This window comes from Protopterus annectens, chromosome 2.part2 (assembly GCF_019279795.1).
Source record: "Protopterus annectens isolate FY-2018-M chromosome 2.part2, PAN1.0, whole genome shotgun sequence".
Classification (NCBI taxonomy): Eukaryota; Metazoa; Chordata; order Ceratodontiformes; family Protopteridae; genus Protopterus; species Protopterus annectens.
The window spans coordinates 418,229,515-418,249,639 of record NC_056730.1 but is presented as its reverse complement, the minus strand read 5'-3'; the positions used below and the strand labels follow the sequence as shown (position 1 = coordinate 418,249,639).

Sequence of the window (20,125 nt, the reverse complement as noted above, 5' to 3'; positions counted from 1 at the left end):
AAATAAAATATTCTCATAACCCTTGGATAAAGACAAATAATTGGCAGTGGAATACAATTCAAAGTCTAAACCTTTACTAACTGGATCACACAACTCAATAGAATGAATCAAAAATGATTTTTCCTGTTGTAAACCCATTGCAAGATAAATCGAGTAATGGTGAATATGGATGACACTGAATAAGAAAAATGGTAATACACGTCTGAAAACATTTTTCAGTCACATTAACATGGTTAACACACCTAAAGTTTAACAAATGAGTGTTATTCACAGATATATAAAAAATTCCAGAATATTTCCATGTGGGAAATACTTATGAATGATTCAAAGATAGATTAAACAGGAAGATAAAAAGGTAGAGTCTTTTATACGGCTAATAAATGTATCAGGCCAGCTGTACTGACCAGAATTACAGTTATTCCTAACCTTATTCAGTGAGCTAACAACATTAGTTTTGTAAAAAAACAATTACAGTAATTGCACAAGTAACTTGTGAGTAACTTTGATTAAATGTTGACTAACTATAATAAACAACATAATTGCAGGTACAATTTTAATGGGCTTTTTTTTTGCAGTACACATTTATTTTTTGCAATTTTGACACATTTTCAAAAACAACTCAAAACACAAAAAAATGTAAAACAATGTTGTTTTGTTTTTTCAAAAAACAGCTGGTTTTACTAGTTGCTTTTGAGTTTTTTTAACTTTAATTTTAATTTTTTTTTTAATTTTAATTTTATTTTTATTTTTATTTTTATTTCCATTCTTATTTTGGATGGCTTATAAGCATTTTTAAACACCTTGCTTTTCACTAGACCCTGGTTTTCATAATACATTAATGGGAAAAAAAGTAGTTTTTTTTTAACTTAAACTATGTATATATTATTCAGTTAATGAATTATAAAAAAAAGCCCATTTTGAGGTTTCACTGTTTGTTAACTCTCTGATGAAGTCAGGTATTTTTTTGTAAAAAAGTAAATAGATATGATTTGTGACTTAGTTATTTTTTAAAAATAACATGCATCTTATTTTTTTTGGAGAGGGTTTCCGTTTCTAAGTGTTTTAGCTGCTGGTTCTTTTTTTCGTTGGTTTCGTGAGAAAATACAAAGAGACATTTGAAATATTTGAATAAGACTAAAATTGGAGTAAAATAATTATAACGTACCAATGTATTTTGAGCATCTGATCTATAACAGTTATTAATTAATTAAATTGTTTGATTTTTAGCTAAGTCCTAAGGTTAACATAAATCAATTTGTTTGAAATCCTCCTGAAGTTTATAATGCAGTCCTGGCTCAAAATTACTCTTAACTTGTCTAATAACAATTTTAGAGGTCTTGTTTAACTAAGATTTATTAAAAGTAGATGAAGTACACTTAAACACAAGGAACTTGTGCTTTTTCTGCTACAAAGGAATTTTCCAAGTATAGAATTCTATGATGACATTTTTTGATGCATTATTTGAGTAATATTTAATGATTAGTGGGGCTAATACATCAATACATCATATGCATTACAGAATGTTTCAGCAATAAGAACTGCTTTCGTATGAAATACTAATTTCAGTTTATAGAACATATATCAGAAGTAACATATGACTAATTATCATATTTATAATCATGGAAATTAAAAGACAGTTGAAGTAAATTTAAAACAAATGAGAGCTTCAACAAGACTCTGTGATATTTAGAATAGCTCAAATATGGCATTACTTATTTATTTTTATTCAGCCTATGTCAAAAGTATTCATTCCTCTACTTGGTTCACTAACTGAATAAAAAATATGGCAGAGAATGTGTTGAAAAAAACATTAATGATAACTACAACTGGATACATTTTTTGCAGTCTGTGGATAGTTATGAATGCCCATAATAAAAGTAGGGCTAACTGTTTTAAGATTGTCAAGGTAATCTAAAAGCTGAAAATGCTGTTCAGTATTTAGACTAAACAATTTATAGAAAGAAGCCTTAATCCCTGAATGAAGCTTCAAACCTACAAAAGTATCTTAAAGTTAATAATTACTTTTATTTATTTATTATTATTTATTTTAACATTTGTTTACTGAGAGAGTCTGACTGGGCAGGACTTGCCCGTTTTCAGCAGAAGCCCAAGGAGAAAAGCTCCATGTATATAATCACAATACAAAATTATTCAAGATATTCAATACAATGATATTCAATAAAACTGTAATACAAAAAAATATTTCAAGCATACAGTACAAATATATTCAACATTGTCATAGCACCGAACATTAATATAATACCTGGAAAGTAGAATGCAAGTGGTTATTGTGAGATAGTGGTACACACAAGTGTCATGCCTGGTGAAAGTGTAACATTTTATCATAGAACAGACCAGTTATGGCTAAGTTATGAGATAGGTCTAGGTATTTACCAATTTAGTTAGTCTGGCTCTTGACAGCTGCATAACCATGAATTGGTTAGATAGGACTTTAGCTGATTTTTGAAATTAGATTTGTTGTCTTGCATTCTCATTTCAAGAGGGAGGGAGTTCCACATTTTGGCAACTGCACAGAGTCTCCTGATGTACATTTGCTTTTAGGTATTTCTACAAGTGCTTTGACTGTGGATCTTAGTTGGCAGTTGTTTTTGTAGGGTTTGAGATGGCCAGTCAGAGCTGGGTTTTGTTGCCATGGTAGAATATTTGGTGTGCCATAATAAGTTGGTTAAAGTTTAGTAAACTGGGTAATACTAGCCAACCTAGTTGTTTAATGGCTTGACAGTGATGGGATCTATAGGAAGAGTTGATAGCAAATTTTGCAATTTTGTTATAGCAGGTGGTTAATCTGCATAAATTGCCTTTGTTTAGGTTGGTTAGAACATATGATGAATATAATAATATGGAGAGTAAGTGAGTCCTAGCTATAATGGCTTTGCTGTCTGTGGTTCATAGGTAGGTACTAGGCTAATGGCCCAAGGGCCTATGTAAGCTTAGCCAACAAGGTTCCCTGGCTTACGCCACCCAAGAAAGTTATTTTCCTGTGGCCCTGTTGAGCAGAGCCACTGAAGTGATCCCTGGGGTGTATTTCCTATTTCCCATCCACTCATCAAAATTTTTCTTGAAGAGTGCTAACGAGGAACTTTGCTTGACATAGATGGGTAGCATGGGAAGTCTCTGGGACAGGAATCTATGCCTCTAGCATGTCCTGTTTACTGTGGTGACAAGGTTTAGGTCCCTAGAGTGTGTAGCTCAGAGGGATTAGGATTTCTTTAGGTGTAGCATGTCCAACAGCTCTAGGTTTGACATAGCTTTATATGTTAGGCAGAGATCACCTCGGAGTAGACGATATGCTACGGAGTAAAGCTGGAATTTTTTGAAGGGGTCAGTGTAGGTTATCTGTTTGAGGCCAGTAATTCTCTTTGTGAGGTACTTCTGTGGCCTTTCCAGCTGCTGCAGATATATTGTGAGGTACATTCCAAAAGGGGCATTGTTGGTCAGGTAGTTTTTGCAATGATAAAGGGTGCCAAGTTTTTATGAACTTTAGTTAAGGTTTGGGCTATATGTTTATCGAATTTGAACTGAAACTAACTTAAAAAGTTAAAGAAAAGTTAAAGACAACCACCAGCTTTTGCATTTTTAACTAACTGGTCAAAAGAGCAGTCAGGGTCACAGAGTGAGATTTGCATTTTGTACTTTCAGCCTTAAAGTGTTGCTTCAAACCTACCTCACATAAAAAAACCAAAAAACCAAAAAAAAAAAACAAAACAAAAAAACAATACCCCCCGCAAAAAATCAACAAAAAAAAACAAACAAAAAACACACAGACATCTCTCCAAATGCTGCTTCATGCATAATGAAGAAATTATGCCGTATCCCATTGTGACAGGCTGTTTTTCTCTTATCAGAAAAAAAATCTGGTTCTAGAAACACCAAGAAACATTAATTAAAAATATAAAAATGGTAAAATTATAACAAAATCTTACAATAAACATTTCTCTTAGTTTTCTGAACCAGATCATGTTTTTGCTTTTGGCAACTTTGTTGTGGTTCAGTATTTATTGTTTTGAGCTACATTGCTATTGGAGTTTTTTTTTTTCAATTTCATGAGCCTTTTGTTCAATGCTTTAGTTTAAACAGTTGCAGACATCTTTTGGCCTCTGTGAGGCATATTGTTTTAGAAAGATGCTCAGAAAAATGCACTCCTCTGACTACTCTGAATATGCCAAGCTACTTCATAAATGATTGCCTTCAGCAACTCAGGATTCAATTCTCACGATAACATCAATTAATAGAGGCCATCTGTGGATGAAAGTGAATTAACCCTGCTGCTGTTTGAGCACTGCTAAACACTCACTGATCTGTAGTAGCAGGGTGTTATAGGTTCATAGGTAGGTACTAGGCTATTGGCCCTAGGGCCTATATAAGCCTAGCCAAAAAATGTACCCTGGCTTTCGCCACCTGTGCCCCTGTCGAGCAGAGCCACAGAAGAGATTCCTGGGGTGAATTTCCCATTTCCCATCCAATCATCAAGATTTTTCTTGAAGAGTGCTAATGAGGAGCTCTGTTTGACATAGATAGGTAGCCTGTTCCAGAGTATGGAAAGTCTCTGGGACAGGAATCTTTCCCTCCAGCATGTTCTGTTTATTGTGGTGACAAGATTTAGGTCCCTAGAGCGTGTAGCTTGGAGGGATTTGGATTTCTTTAAGTGGAGCATGTCCAAAAGCTCTGGGTTTGACATAGCTTTGTATGTTAGGCAGAGAACACCCCTGAGCAGACGATATGCGATGGAATAAAGCTGTAGTTTTTTGAGAAAGTCTGCGTAGGGCATCTGTTTGAGGCCAGTAATCCTCTTTGTGAGGTATTTCTGTGGTCTGTCCAGTTGTTGTAGATGTCTTGTGAGGTACATACCAAAAGGGGCGTTGAGAGGGGAATGATGACCTCTTTTTTTCTGGATGAAAATCATTTTGTGATGAGATGAGCCATGTAGAAGGATTTCCTGACCACTGTGGCGATGTGATTATCAAAGGAGAGACTACTGTCCACCTGTGTCCCAAGGTCTCATATCACATTTTCGACATTAAGTAGACTACCAGCTATGTGGTAGTTCATGGGTACAGAGTTTTTACCAAAGGGGATGACAATACACTTTTTGGCATTGAGCTTCAGGCCATGGCTTTGACACCAGGTATCTGTTACACAATGTTTTGTATGTGCTGAAATCACTTTAAAGTTATCAGTGTTATGGTTTATGCTTGTGTGTGTGTGTGTGTGTGTGTGTGTGTGTGTGTGTGGGGGGGTTGCAGTCAATTTACGAGTAATAAGCTAGCCATATTCTGTCATTATCCATCACAGTGAAATATTAGCATTGCACACAATAAATATCTATCTTTTGTTGTCTGGGCAGCTGTGTGTGGAAACAACTAATACCTGATACCATGGTGTAATACAGAGCATTACTATTTCAAAGCCCTTGAATCCCTGGTTAATTGTTAGACTGCAGCTCCTTCTTTGTGGAGTCCACAAATCTTCCTGTCCCTGTGTGTGTCTGTCCAGTTGCACCAATTTCCTCCAACACCCCAAAGACATGCTGTAACCATAATTCTTTATGTTTGCTTGCAGATAAGAATACAGTGTATGTGAGTGAGGGTGTGTGTGTGCGTGTGCGTGTGTGTGTGTGTGTGTGTGAGTGTGTTTGTGTGTGCGTGCGTGTGCGTGTGTGTGTGTGTGTGTGTGTACATGTGCACTTCTGTGTATGTGTGTGTGTGTGTGTGTGTGTGTGTGTGTGTATACATGTGTGCTTCTGTGTGTTTGTGTATTTAGGGGTATATTTGGCTTGTCAGTGACAGTATGTGCTTGCATACAAGAAAAATGAGTGCATCTTATGATAGAACTGGCTTGCCAGAGCAGAGTCAGTATACGTGTGTGTGTGTGTGTGTGTGTGTGTGTGTGTGTGTGTGTGTGTGTGTGTGTGTGTGTGTGTGTGTGTGAGTGTGTGTGTGTGTGTGTGTGTGTGTGTGTGTGTGTGTGTGTGTGTGTGTGTGTAAATAATATCAATGATTTTTATCTCTGGAGATGCACAACACCAGTCAGCATCCTGACAGCATTAAACAAACAAAAAAGAACAGTTAACAGACACTGTCTTTCAAAAATAAAGCATAAAATACATCACAGAATACCGAGACCCTCCGAGCTTCTGAGGGCTTCTGCCCAGGGATCTTCCTAGTCTAAAACTGACCCTACTCAGACGTGTGCACAGAAGGTCACTGTAGTTTGTGTGGGGGCTAGAAACAGTGTGGTCATCATTTCTCAACCTTTCCTCACAATCAAACCTCAGATGTCTACACTGTTGGCTATCTTTTGGGCGTAGGCATAAGGGGACATGCTGTCTTCAGTTCCCACACAAGTCATGTCTAACATCAACAAGTTGAACTATGTTACTTTGTTCTCTTTGTTCTTTCACTTTCATCCCACTCTGACATAGAAGAGGTATGCAGAAAATGGCTGTTTTTTAAGGGGGGGGTACGGATGAGGACGCAAGCTGATTACAATATATGACTGCAAGTGTTTGCTCCCTTACTTTCATTACAAACTATCACCAGAGGAACACCAAGAATGAGAATCTTTTATTTATTTTTGGTAGGGAGACAGGTACAATTCTCAAACATGCTTTACACATCCTTGCAAGCATTTGTCTTCCCAGTTTATTGGGAACAGCTTTTTTTCAAATTTCAACAGCATATATATTGGAGACAACTTACTTCTTTCTAAAAAAAAAAACAAAAAAAACAAAACAAAAAAACAACAACAACAAAAAACAAAACAAAACAAAAAAAAGCACCAAATTTCTTTTCTTGGTCATGATTTTTGTTTAGATCATCATGACATAAAAAGGTTGGAAAAAACTCTTAAAATATACACCAGAGCATCTAGAACCCCATGTTTTTGTACAATAAAATGTGAGAAAACAAAAAAGTTATTTAGAGTACAGGCACGGAGTGTACAGCAACAGGGAATGGTGGACAGTGGAGGGGAGTTAAGTTTAAGATTCCTTTACCGAGGACTCCATTTCACCTAAAGCTAGCCCTGTGAATGCAAGGATAAAGTAATCTGAGGAAGGGTAATAAAGTCATTTAGCTCCAAGTAGAGAGAGGACACGTTTATCCTAGGCAGTGCAGATTTGCATACTGTTCATTGCTGCCAGAAAGGATGAATTGGTTTAAGAAAGTAAATCAATAACCAACATTATGCTATCATCTTTGGCAAACTGCTTGTATTAGTACTGTCAACAGTAATGCCTTTATTAATTACAAATGGTTTAGCATTACCACCAATGGTTCTTAAGTTTCTTTTTCCCATTTTTCTAAAGATCCTAACTATGACTTCTTGTTAGATTTAATTCTGTTATTACTACCTGAATTTAAAACATGCTGTCAGATGATTCTGAATCAACAGTAAGGTATCATTCCATGTAAATGATACCAATTAATGTAGATATACTATTGCCTCCCTTAGCTACATAATGACTATTATTATAAAACTGTAAAACAACTTCAGATACAAAAATGGCTTCCCTGCCAAGGGTAAAATAAGGCAGTCTATTGATTCATAGACAACATATAACTATGATAGTCTAGGTGGTAACATCATAACACAGCGGTTGAATTTGTCTTCCTAAATTGTATTAATGCTGTGAATCCATCTTTTATTTGCCTCAGGCAGAAAGATCCTTTTGTTTGTGTATGAGACAGTAACTCCAGTGAGACAATGGTTCCTCTTCAGTTAGAGAATTTACACAGAACATGGTAAATTTATCAATTTCACAAATCACAATAACACTAAGAAAAAATTATGCAAAAAGATGGACAACAGAGCTTATGACAAGGCATGTTATTGGAAAATGGCTCTCCATATCCTGGGCTGAATTTCTGCTGTTTAGGTGTTCAAGAATTAAAGCTCAGATCTATTACTGCAATAAAAAAAAATCAGAAAACGGCTATTATGTTATTTTTATTCATACATAAAATCCTGCTAGTTTCCTCAATCTAGCCTGAAAGATCATAACTTGACTTTCAAATGCTAATCCCTTTTTCTTTATGTCTAAACTGTGATTTCACAGTAGAATTATTACAATGAAAGGAGACACCATGCTAAATGTGATTCTTTGGCCAGTGTTCTGTCTGAAGTAATAATGTCACAGGCAGAAACAATTCTAAAATGAAAATCAGCCATCTACATATTAACAAAAAAGGGAAAAGGTACATATCCTATATCTTACTCAAGTAAAATTCACCATATATACATCCTCTGTGAGGTTTAGCGTCTGTTCAGCTGCTACATTATTCTATGGTGCTGTGACTTTTCTATTCCTCATCAAGCTTAATAACCTATTTATTACTTATTTATTTTACATTTGTTGACCGGGAAAGTCCGACTGGATATATGTCCATTTTCAGCGGAGGCCCAGGGAGAAAAGCTCCATCAATACATACAGAAATTACAATTAAATTGTTTGACTTAGCTTATTAACAATGATAGAAAATAATATACAATCAACAGCACAGTTCATAAGTAAGGTGCAATTGAACAGTAGCCTTGGATTACAAACAACTAGACGAAAGATAACATACACAGTTTGGGTTGGTACAAATAGTGCAATGAACTAAATAATATGAAACAGAAGTGGAGGGGCAAGAAAGGGTGGGGTCAAGGGTAAAGTTATGTAGGATTAGAGAGTTTTTGGGGCCTGTAGAGAGATGTTGGCAGGTAATTGGTTTCGGAACAGTGAAGCAGAGAAGTCAGTCTGGTTTAGAGCAAGGACATAGTCAATGTGTGGTAAGATACTCTGAGTCTCCTTTTGAATTTGGTAGTTAGGGATCTGAGGTTAGGTCATCAGGGAGTGAGCTCCAAATTCTACCCACATAGAAAAAAGTGAGTCCCCAGCTGAGTTGTCAGATTTGACTGTTTGAATAAGGAGTTTGTTGGATGAACGCAGTGACCTGAGATTATTGTGTGAATTAATAATGTTTTTTAGTCCAAGAGTTTTGTCAGGTTGATTGAAGACTTTGTAAGTGACTATTAGCTGGTTAGAAGTAAATTGGGGAATTCTACCCACCCTAGGTCAATAAGGTTGAGGCAGTGATGAGTACGATATGCCGACCCAGTAGCGAATCTGGCAATGTGGTCATAGCAGCTTGAAAGTTTGCACAGATTAGATTTATTTAGGTGGGTTAGAATGGGAGAGGCATATAGAAGGGTAGAGACGTGAGTACGGGTGATGGCACACCTTGCTAATGGGGTTAGGAATTGTTTACTTTTGTACAGATATCCAAGTTTTTTATTAATGTTTTTGACAGTTTGGTTGACTTGCATATCATATTTGAGCTGGTTATCTACTACTACTCCTAGGAGTTTTGTATGGGTATTGGGGGAAATAATGGTGCCACTATTGGATTTTATAGTAAAGGAGAGTTGAGTGGATCTATGGGTTGGGGAGAAGAGTAATAGCTTGGTTTTGTTGGGATTCAGTATTAAGTGATGATTAGAGAGCCGATTTTCTACTGAACTGAATGTTTTCTGGGTTAAGGTAGTCAAGTCATGTGAGGACGAGGCTGAGCAGATCACAGTAGAGTCATCAGCATATTGGATACATGTTGCTTCTGGAATGATGGTGCAGAGATCATTAATAAAGATACAGAATAGAAGGGGCCCTAAAATAGAGCCCTGGGGAACACCTAAGGTGACAGGTAGTAGAGTGGATAGTTTGTTCTGCCACAGGACGGCATGATGCCTACCACTGAGGTAGGAGCTGAACCACTGAAGAGCTTGGTTATCCAATGAAATGGTTTTCAGAGTATGTATGAGTAGCTGGTGATTAACCGTATCAAATGCTTTTGACAGGTTGAGAAAGAGGGCGAGGATAAATTATTATTATTTCTGTTGAGGTTTATGGTGTTAGAGAAAGAGAGGAGAGCAGAGGTGGTACTGTGAAATGGCCTAAAGCCATGTTGAGAGTTAGCCAGTAGATTGTTCTAGATAAGATTGTGCAAAAGTTGTTTATGGATGCACTTCTCCATTATTTTGGCCAGAGGGGAAAGAATGGCAATTGGTCTGTAATTAGTTAGTTCAGTGGAGCTGCCCCCATTATGGAGTGGGATAACATGGGATGTTGTCCAGATAAATGGGATGGAGTTAATCAATATGGAGACTGGGTATGCAATAGCATCTGCTTCTTTTTGTAGGTATTCTGCATGGAGGTGGTCAGTGGCTAGACTGGTGAGTTTTAATTTGTTAAGGGATCTGACAAGAGAAGTGGGTACTGGTTGGAAGCTAAAGGAGTGATGATTAAAAGGTGAAGCTGGATGGGAGTTACAGCAAATGGGAGTTAATTGGTGGTTAGTATTTTTATTTATCTAATAGAATGGATTTTTTGAGTCATTCCTAAGCTGACAATATTTCTGTCGGTCTAGAGAAGATGTAGTTGTACGCCAGGTGGTCCAGGCTGTGTTTCTAAGTTTAATTTTTGTTCTGGTATTTTTGGTAAGCTATGGTACAATTTTTGTTTTTATTCTAATAGTACGAGAAGGGGCATGGGAGTTAAGGATGGTAAGGAATTTGGAGTTAAAGTATACAAAACATCCTCAAGTGGCAGTTGTTTTAGGATTGCCCAGTGGCATGTTTTAGTTCATTTTGGAAGTTGGTAAGGTTGAAGTTCTTATTGTTTCTAGTCAATCTGTAAGTGGGCTGGAGGGGGCTGTCAGCTTTGTGCTTAATAATGAAGGTTGGAGAGTGATCACTTATCTCATCTGGGAGAGTACCGGACTTACACATATGGGAATGACTACTGATAAGTATCCAGTCAAGGATACTTTCTTTGTTGGCTGGTTTACTAATTCTTGTGGGAGAGGTTATTATTTGTGTGAATCCATATAGATTTATGTGGGTAGTTGGAGTAACTGTGGAGCAGGTAGTCTAATCTATATTAAAGTCCCCTAGAATGATAGATTCTTGAGGATAGGTGTTGGATAACCAGTGGAGTATATCTTCTAGGGTGTTTGTATTACTGCCTGGTGGAATATAGATACAAACTATGTTTATGCTTTTGCTATTAATGTGTAATTTGATAAGGATTTCAGCATTATTAAATAGGGGTGGTTGTAGAGAGTCTTTGGTAACATTTAATGCATTTTTATAAAGTATGGATACCCCTCCTCCCTTCCTAGTAGTCTGGTCTAATCTAAGTATATTGTACCCTTGTGGAAGTATCTCATTATCCTTGGTAGTTGGTTTTAGCCAAGTTTCTGTGAGTCTGGTAACTTATATTACATGTTTTCACAAGTCTGGCTACGCATAGTTTCACATATTTTTTCTCCCCTGTTCTTCCTGGCTAGTGAGCCACTGCCACACCTGCTGTTTATTACTTGCCCCTCCCTTTACATGGTGACATCACAGTGTTGGTGCAGCTATCATTGAGACAGCCATTAGAGTTTTACTTTTAAGCCTTACCATTCCATTCACAAGGTTAAAGCCCACAGAGTGGGCATGCAGTGTGACAGTGTAAGTATGTTTCATCTATTCCTCAAGTTCTGTTACCTCCAGAGGTTCTGTCCTCCTTGTAGACAGATAAGTACATTTTGCAGGTGATCATAAATGCAGTATGTATCCCAGGAGACATACCCCCAACCCTAACCCCCAGGAGAGATAAGCAGACTCCATCTCATCACTGCTCTTCCCCAGCTAGCTGCCCACTGGCCACTAACTGAAACCAATTGTCACAAATAACTCAATACATATCCCAAGATGGACTGTGAATTCAGGCAACATCCTAACATTCCATGATGAACACTTTCTTTCATCGAGGTTGTAGGACTTCAGCAGAGAGATACCTAGAAGAAATACAGCATTATGGAAGTGGTGACTTAATGTGCACTTACAAATCATGGCTCAAAGCTATGTGAAGCACACAGATACTATCCAGAGTACTTGTGGAAGCTTCTGGAAATACTACCTTGTGGGGAGAAGTAGATGTAGCAACCCCAAAAAAAATGTATTATGGTAAGTGTAAGCTGACAGAGGATTGATGTATATGCCCCTTATGTGATGGGAAGATCAGTCTGTGGGAAAGTAAAAAGATATATCCTTGGGAGTGAAAGCTACAGTCATGTCCTCTCTGCACTGATTTTGAGTTAAATGTGCAGTTAGTATCACTGACATTACCAACCACAGTATGTAAGGTTATTCGTATTACAATATTATTATCATTGACAATAAGGCACAAGTTTTATTCATTTTATATACAGCTGTATGTAGTGTTTATTTTTGCTATAACCAGGTGTTAATTACTAAATGTATTATATAATTTGCTTCTCAGGCTGTGTAACCTCTATGTGAAGAAATATAGCACACGTCACAGTAGTGCATGTGTACTTGTATGAAGTCTGACGAGCTTGCACAACAGATATAAAAGCTGAATAAAAGCTTAATGGTTGCAGCAGTGTCTTCCTCTAGCTCCAAATATTTATTTTATTATAATATGAATGCAATTTATTTGGGCAAAGCAGAACAGACATATTGAAGTGAATGAAAGTACAGAACAATTTGTGTAAGCTTCAGCAACAGTTAATGAAACTATTGGGAATAAAATGGTGACGCTATTCTTGATTACTGCAGGAAGACTCTGAAGGAGTGAAGAGGACCATAGCAACCACCAGACAGGAAAGGGAATCTGAGGGTGCACATAATGAATGATGAAACTGTGTCAGGTAATTAGGAAACAACAGTAAGATCAGCTAGTGGTATTTCTGAAGTACAATGGGAAAGAATTATTATTAAAAAGTAGAAGCAATGGTTTTAAGTAAGGCTGAACTAACACAATACATATAGTTTTGGAGGCATCATATTGTAAAGGAAATGAGACTGTATCCACGGTGATGTTACAAACAGGGAGCAAGCATTCTTCCTTATTATACAACAATTATTACAAGCAGGCCTAAATATGCAGTATCCAAAATAAGGCAGGGGGTAGGAGCAAACAGCAGATGCACATATGTATGCAGGACCTAACTGTGCTTTGAAATGGCACCTCTACGGTATGATACTGGAACAAGATGGAACCAGGTGAAATGCAAAAATATAACATGCATGTTTACATTGTATTTCTCTTGTTATATGTTGCTATAATATTTTGTTATGCTCATTTACATATTGTTAGCAATGTACTACTTAAACTAAGTTTACTGCTTGTACTTTAATAATGTTCTTTTTGTTGTGGAGCTTTTCTCCCCAGGTCTCCGCTGAAAACGTTTTTTTTTTCAACCCAGTTGGACACTACCAGGTTAACAATTGTAAATAAATAAATCAATAACAATTATTGACAGGGAGAGCAGCAGAAGACTTATAAGTGACAGAGAAGTAGTAGCAGTGAAGGCAAAGACGACATTCGGAATTGTGTTCTGTGTACATAAGCAAATCTAGGGAGGTACGCAGAGGTTGTCAATGGACTTTCTTGGGGAGGGTACTATCTTTTGCCAGTAGACTTTTTGTGAGGAGTAGTACACAAAATAAAAGCAGACTATTTGGGACTGACAGCCCACATATGATACCACAGTGTTACTTGTCTATCTAGGCACACATTTTTTTCTGTCAGTTTTCTGTAATCTTCTTCTCCCAACCAAGTTTAGAAATAAGTCTTTATTTTCAGAATACATTCTACCACTGCCTTCTACCTCACTCAAATGAGCCTACACAATCACAAAGCTGCATACATTTTAATTCTGAAATACATATGACTTTCATTAACCTTTCACTGCTTTAGCAGTGCAAAACATCAGAATGTAATGTGTCACTGAGGCATCATCTTGAATGAGTCAGGTAGCAGAATAACACAGCTTGATATAATCATGCGGCTGAAGTGAATTACCCAAAGCCCATCAGATTCAGTGGTAGCAAATCCATTAGAGAACGTCTCATACCATCCCCCTGTCATTAGGCACAGCTGCTCCTGAGCACCTGCCAGTGCAAGGAAATAGCTCTGTGCTTCCTACAGCTGCATCAAATGTGCTTTTAGGTTCATTAATGACTACTGCATGGAAACATGCTGCTGTGTTAGGTGTGTGCACTGTTTCTTTTGTAGCTATTTTAGTTTACGGACTGAACCACCACATATGGATCTTTATAAAACCAAACGCTGAAAATGCTGCACAATATAAATATGCTGCCCCTTGTACGCTAGCATCATCATCAGCTTTGAATTTCTTACCATATGAAAGTGCACCACATAGCCTTCCAGTTCAGACTGATGTATGTGACACTATAAATTAAGCTATACAACTGCTGAGACTTTATATTACAGTAAAACTGAAATGAATAAACGTGGATGGCAGTAAAAGCTCTTATATATGTCTTTAATGTGAAATGGCTCACCTCTCCTATCCTTGGGATGTTTGTGTACTTTCAGGGGTGTTTTCCCAGGTTTTTCATCTTATTAATTCTGCTTCTTGAATATGTTTTAAATAGTGTGTGTGTGTGTGTATGTGTGTGTGTGTGTTACACACATACACCCACACATAATGTATATGTATGAATTACCAATTTTTCAAATCAAATAAAAAATGTATTCAATTTTAGCAGTCACATATGGTTAAGGAATTACTAGTGCACAAACAACAACAGCAATATTAATGAAGCTTTAAGCTAGACATGGAAACATTTCTGAAATTGCTATCAACAGTATAATCTGAATCATAATGAGGAAGAAGAAACATGCAGTTGAAGAAGGTACACTACAGTGGAGTGTACAAACTCCTTGTTACTTGTTACAAGCAACCCTGAGCTTGCTCAGGGCATATGGAGGCAGCACTACATCATCTCAGTGACTTGGCCTTTATCGTTGACAGGTAGGAATACGTTCATTTTTAATTGTTTTACACAAGCAAAAAAAGCAGATCTTCTATTCCATTGGCTGGCATACTGAATACTCAGTAACTAGAGGCCTAAGCTTGGAAATCCTGAACTACCATTCCTGTTTACTCTTTCTGAGGAATTGCACTCCTGAAGTTCATCTCTACCTGATTTTCCTGGTGCATAATAGCAGCTATTGCTTCTGTCCCTCCATTGGCTCATGACTCTGCAGGCAAATTACTGCTTAATAGGCCTGCATGGTGAGACTTTGACAATGTATGAAAAGGGTCTTGCATGCCTTTTTAACCCTTATTTATAATGCAGTGTGCAGTGTTTTTATGTCATACATCCATTCATACCCTGATACAGCTACCTCCACTTCCCCTTCAAACCAGTAGGATGAAAGTAGACCTCCAACTTCCACTGGAGAAAGATGTCCTGTACAGATGGGCCCACAGAACTCTACTATGAGATGGGAAAAACTCTCCCTGCCCTCTCTCGCGTAGCTCTCTGACTCTGTGAACCTGTTCCTGTACCTGATTCACTAGCAGCATGGTTGGAACCTGTTCCTGAGTTAACAGGCCAACACAGCACATGTCTGACGTGTGATGTCATATGGAACCCTGAGAAGTATGAGAAGAGCTAGTGGTGTTGACTGTTGAGTGGACAGCTCGTACTGTTGTTATTAGCTTGGAATACTTTTCAGGTGGTTGTACAGTGCACTTGTGGGCTCCACATGACATCATAAAGTAACAAAGAAATTGTGGTCCAGTTGGAGCTTAGTTCTCCTCATACAAAATGTCCAGAGAAGGAGTTACAGATCTGTAGCTACTATATCATGATTCCTCATGTACCACTAGCAGAAAATGAAATGTACACATCATATTTTACTACTGATACAACTCCTAAGATTAAACATAGAAATACTGCATATCTGCTAGTTAAAGTAATTACAGCACACAAATGAAATATTTCAAAAGACACACCTTATATATGAGTTCTGAAAATTCCTGCAGCTATGGTTATAGTTAATACACGATTAGGGTGGTTGTCAGGGAGACTTTCTCCTTTGCCCACACTTACTCATGTATACTAACCCTAACTCTACTCCAGCCAGTAAACCCCAACCATACAGATTAGGGTACTAAACACACTTTACCTAACAGTACCACTATTCAGACAAATTATGTCTGTGACTTAGTGGTCTGAAGTTTAAACCATCAGAAAAGGAAACTTTTCCTTTTTGATTGGTTTACTGGGATGACATAATAGATTTTTTTATGAAGATAAGTGAGATATATTTTTATATTTTATATTTATATTTTTTCGAATAAATATGTGTTCATGCGCAGTCATCTTGATTATACTGAAAGAGAAATAAAACTGGGTTTATATTCAAATTCAGTTAGATACCAGGCTATTAAGCGCTGACTTGATAAGGATAAGATCGTTCATAACAAAGAGTTAGCAGGTGTTGTATGATATAGAAGTACAGTGACACATCATTTCATTGAGAAATAATGGGAATCCTATCACGATGTACAGTGGTAATACTAGAGTTAAACACGGATGCTTGAAACAACATTTAGGGTGTTTTTGGACTAAACAGCTACACATCTGGTACATGGATGGGTGATTCTAAATTGTCCACAGGTGTGTACACTAATTAATATCTTAGTAAGTCTGTGGTCAACAATGGCTATTCGTTTTTTTACAGGACTAAAACAGTATCCACTACTGTGGGAAAGAAAGAAATAAGAAACCAAAGTACATAGAATAAACTGAAGCCACAAGGAACTGCCAGTGCCTGTAACAAATACAAAGTCCACGAAAGAATATGTAAGACAAAACCTTGATATAAAAATGTTTTTGTAAACTACAGTTTATGCTTTCATTCAGCACTGGAGCGTCACCATTTCTTGTAGCTTCAGTTCGTGCTGTGCACTTTCATTCCTTTTTTCCAATAGGAGCCAGAATTGACTCAACAGCATTAGGTGAATGCCTGTATAAGAAGGACTGCATACATTTGTTATTTAAAAAAATAACTATCTATGTCTATGAACATGCATGAACTTAGAATAGAAAGGTCAACATATGAATTCCTTGATGATTGCATCAGAGCTATGAGGTCATTAGGCCAGCTTCATTGAAACACTGAAACCCTTCTCACAGCTCCATAACTAGATACCAACTGATGTATGAATAAGTACGTGCATAACTGATGCAGACACTACTTACAAAATTAGTCCTTTTCACTAACAAGTCAGGGTAAGGTTATTGTCATTGTGCGCAATTAGAATGATCAAATGTGCCTGCGGAGAATGAATGCCTCTAATGCATTTCTGGAACATCTCAAAGATCAGAGCATGATTAGGATACACAATAACATTAGAGTCACCTTAACTGGGGTCTTTGGGTCAGCAAGGTGGAGGTTGAGTTCACCTGAGCACTGGGGCTACATTAAAGTACTCCTATAGTTGCTGACAACAGCGGGGAAGAGGAAAGGTACATTAAACGACTACAACTAGTTTATGTTTTACTGTGCCAGGGGTTATAGCAAGACATACAACATGCATTACACAGGGCTGTCTACCTAGAGATTTCAGGACAGAATTTGGATTGTACAGCTAAATTTTGTTTGGGTATCTGGAAGTTACTCTGTCATTTCCATTCTGACATTTCCAAGGCCATTCACTTTAAGTATTGAAATGCAACAGTATGCATTGCAGCAATCATCACTCGCAGAAACAAACATTGTACACCTCTCGCTCTGGTGTGACAATAGAATTATGACAGTCATCAGGTGCTAAGTACCACCAAGTATCTGACCTTTAACATATTTCTGAACTGTAGTGTCTCACCTCTTGTGTGGTATTGCTTCTGTTTTAAGTAAGCTGCACTCAAAGTTTGAATGGATCTAATTCAGAAGATGCAAAACACATAACATTCAGACATCAAGTGGCACTGCCACTGAGGATTTATAAACAAGTTTTATAGGAGCAGTGACCACTATCTCTTAAAATACAGGACAATTGGTATCAGAGGAAGTAATGACTCCTCCCGTCATATCACAAAGACAATAAGACCCTGTAGATAGTCTGTATGATGCCATCTAAAGGCCTAACTATCCTTGCAAGAATGAATGAATGAATGAATGAGATAGGCTAAGAGTATTTGCCAAAAGTGATGCCCTCAAAGATGTATTATGTTCAGTAGGATCTCAATCAATGGATACAGTATACTGAGCCAGTTCAGATTGCTTAAAACTCAAAACAAAGATAGGTGGTGGTACCCAGATATGGCATTGTTGATTACAATATGTGGAACAGGTCTGGATCAATTTAAACTCATGGCACAGGTAGATAGCACTGCCAAAATAGGGCATCCTTGATGCACACTGTGGGACAAACTGAATGCACAAAGTTACCAGATCTAAGTGAAGGACTTGCACATTAAAAAAAACAGAATAACCTAGTTAAGCAGGCTTCATAGTATGTCTATATTAGAAAACAGTCAATGAAATAGGGATCTACTGAAAGTATAAACCGTAGAGCACATGGGTGCAAATCAGGTCTCCTACAAAGCATCCTAAAAACAAAGAGTTCATGCAACATTTCTCTTAGCAGATTAGATGGTCATTAGAAAGTGCTTGACTGCTTTTTTTTTATAAAAATAGCAAAGAACGGAGTGTTTGTTTCACCTCACCCTTACCATCTGTAGGTAAACAAGGTCCTAGACTCGCAAAATGCAGCCATGCTATTAACACTGGTTTTATGTTCCCTGTCCATATGTTATCAGTCCCCAGGAAAAGACACCAGAAGTAATTTTTTTGATGCTGGACATCTTTCAATGTCATAAAGAAAATGTTCTCATGAAAATGATCCCTCTTTACGCCACAGAATCTTGCACTCAAATGTTCACTCTCTCATTCATTCATTTGCTCATTCATTCATTTTCTGACTATCCACTTGATACAACTCAGGGGTCTTGGGAACAGAGCCGATGCCAGCACTCAATTGGTTCAAGGCAGAGGAGCAAATCGTGGATAGTGTGCGACCCTGCTGCAGGGTGCATACGCTCAATGTTTCACAACTCGCACACACTGTCTGTCAGAAGTAATGACACTGTCGAATGATGTCTTTCAGGAGATAACATTTGAGTTACAAATAATGCTAGTTTACAAGAAGGTCAGACTCAGGATCAACATCAAATGGGCTACTGTACTTTACACTATAGATTCATGGGAGACCAAAATGGTCAAAAGGTAAACTAAGTGGTAGAACATGTGAAGTCAGTTCTGACAGGATTCAGTTCAAAATAAAGCCAAGCTTACATACATTGGAGTTAATCTTACATGGAATCTCACTCTGCAATACACTTGTTTTTACTCAGTGTTGGAATGCTGAGATATTGTTTTCTGATGATAAGCATGAGTGGACAATGGACATTCATCACAAAGGTAATGGCCATTTGCTCTGAAGATCTGAGGATGATCCTTGTGAAGGTCCAGTTCTGGGCAATGTTTTTTATTTATTTGTGTGATAGCTAGAAGGACTACACTAATGTCTGTTTTCAGCCCGGACTTGCTCAAAGGCTGTTTTCAGCCAAGAACTGAGCACAAGGGAGGTAAATCATAAATATAGTATATACAATAAAAGACAATACAGTATACACAATAAAGTGCCAAATGGGCAAGTAATGTGTTCCTTCTCTGATACCCTTTGTATCTTATTTATGGCTGTGGAAAACTACAGCCTATCTTGGCACTCACCAGGTATAAGCAAAGCTCTTTATTTTAAGTGAGAAACCCATAATTACGAGTCCCACAACTACAAACAATAAAGTCTAATTGTCAAACGATTACAGTAAATCACAAAACTCACTGAAATACCATTAAAACCCATAATTGTTATATGATCTGTTCCCATCCCAGCCCTGCTATTTATATATGCTAACCTTAGATAGCTGCACCTCAGAGTAAGAGGAATAGCTAAGTGCAATCTCAGAATTGGTATGTACTCCCTTGTTCACACTTTTAGTCTTACTATTAATGAATCTGCAGCTGTCACATTAAAAAAGGAAAAAAAAAATATGCGGCAGAGGCAAACAGACACTGCAGGAAACACACACATGCACGCACTTACACAGCCCACAGACTGAACCAGAGAATCAAATGTGCTGGGCCAGTAATGCTAATGTGCCAAAGTAAAATGCAGTAGCAGACAGGTGTCTATTGTAGTTAATGTACAAATGCATAGCTGTAGGACAT

The 20,125-nt window shown here is 37.5% G+C and overlaps 1 protein-coding gene across 1 annotated transcript in view; it reads right to left on the bottom strand.

Annotated features, from left to right (window-relative positions):
• MAP1B (microtubule associated protein 1B) overlaps positions 1-20,125 on the bottom strand; it is a 689,412-nt gene that overhangs the window by 184,537 nt on the left and 484,750 nt on the right. The gene's annotated exons all lie outside the window — the stretch shown is intronic.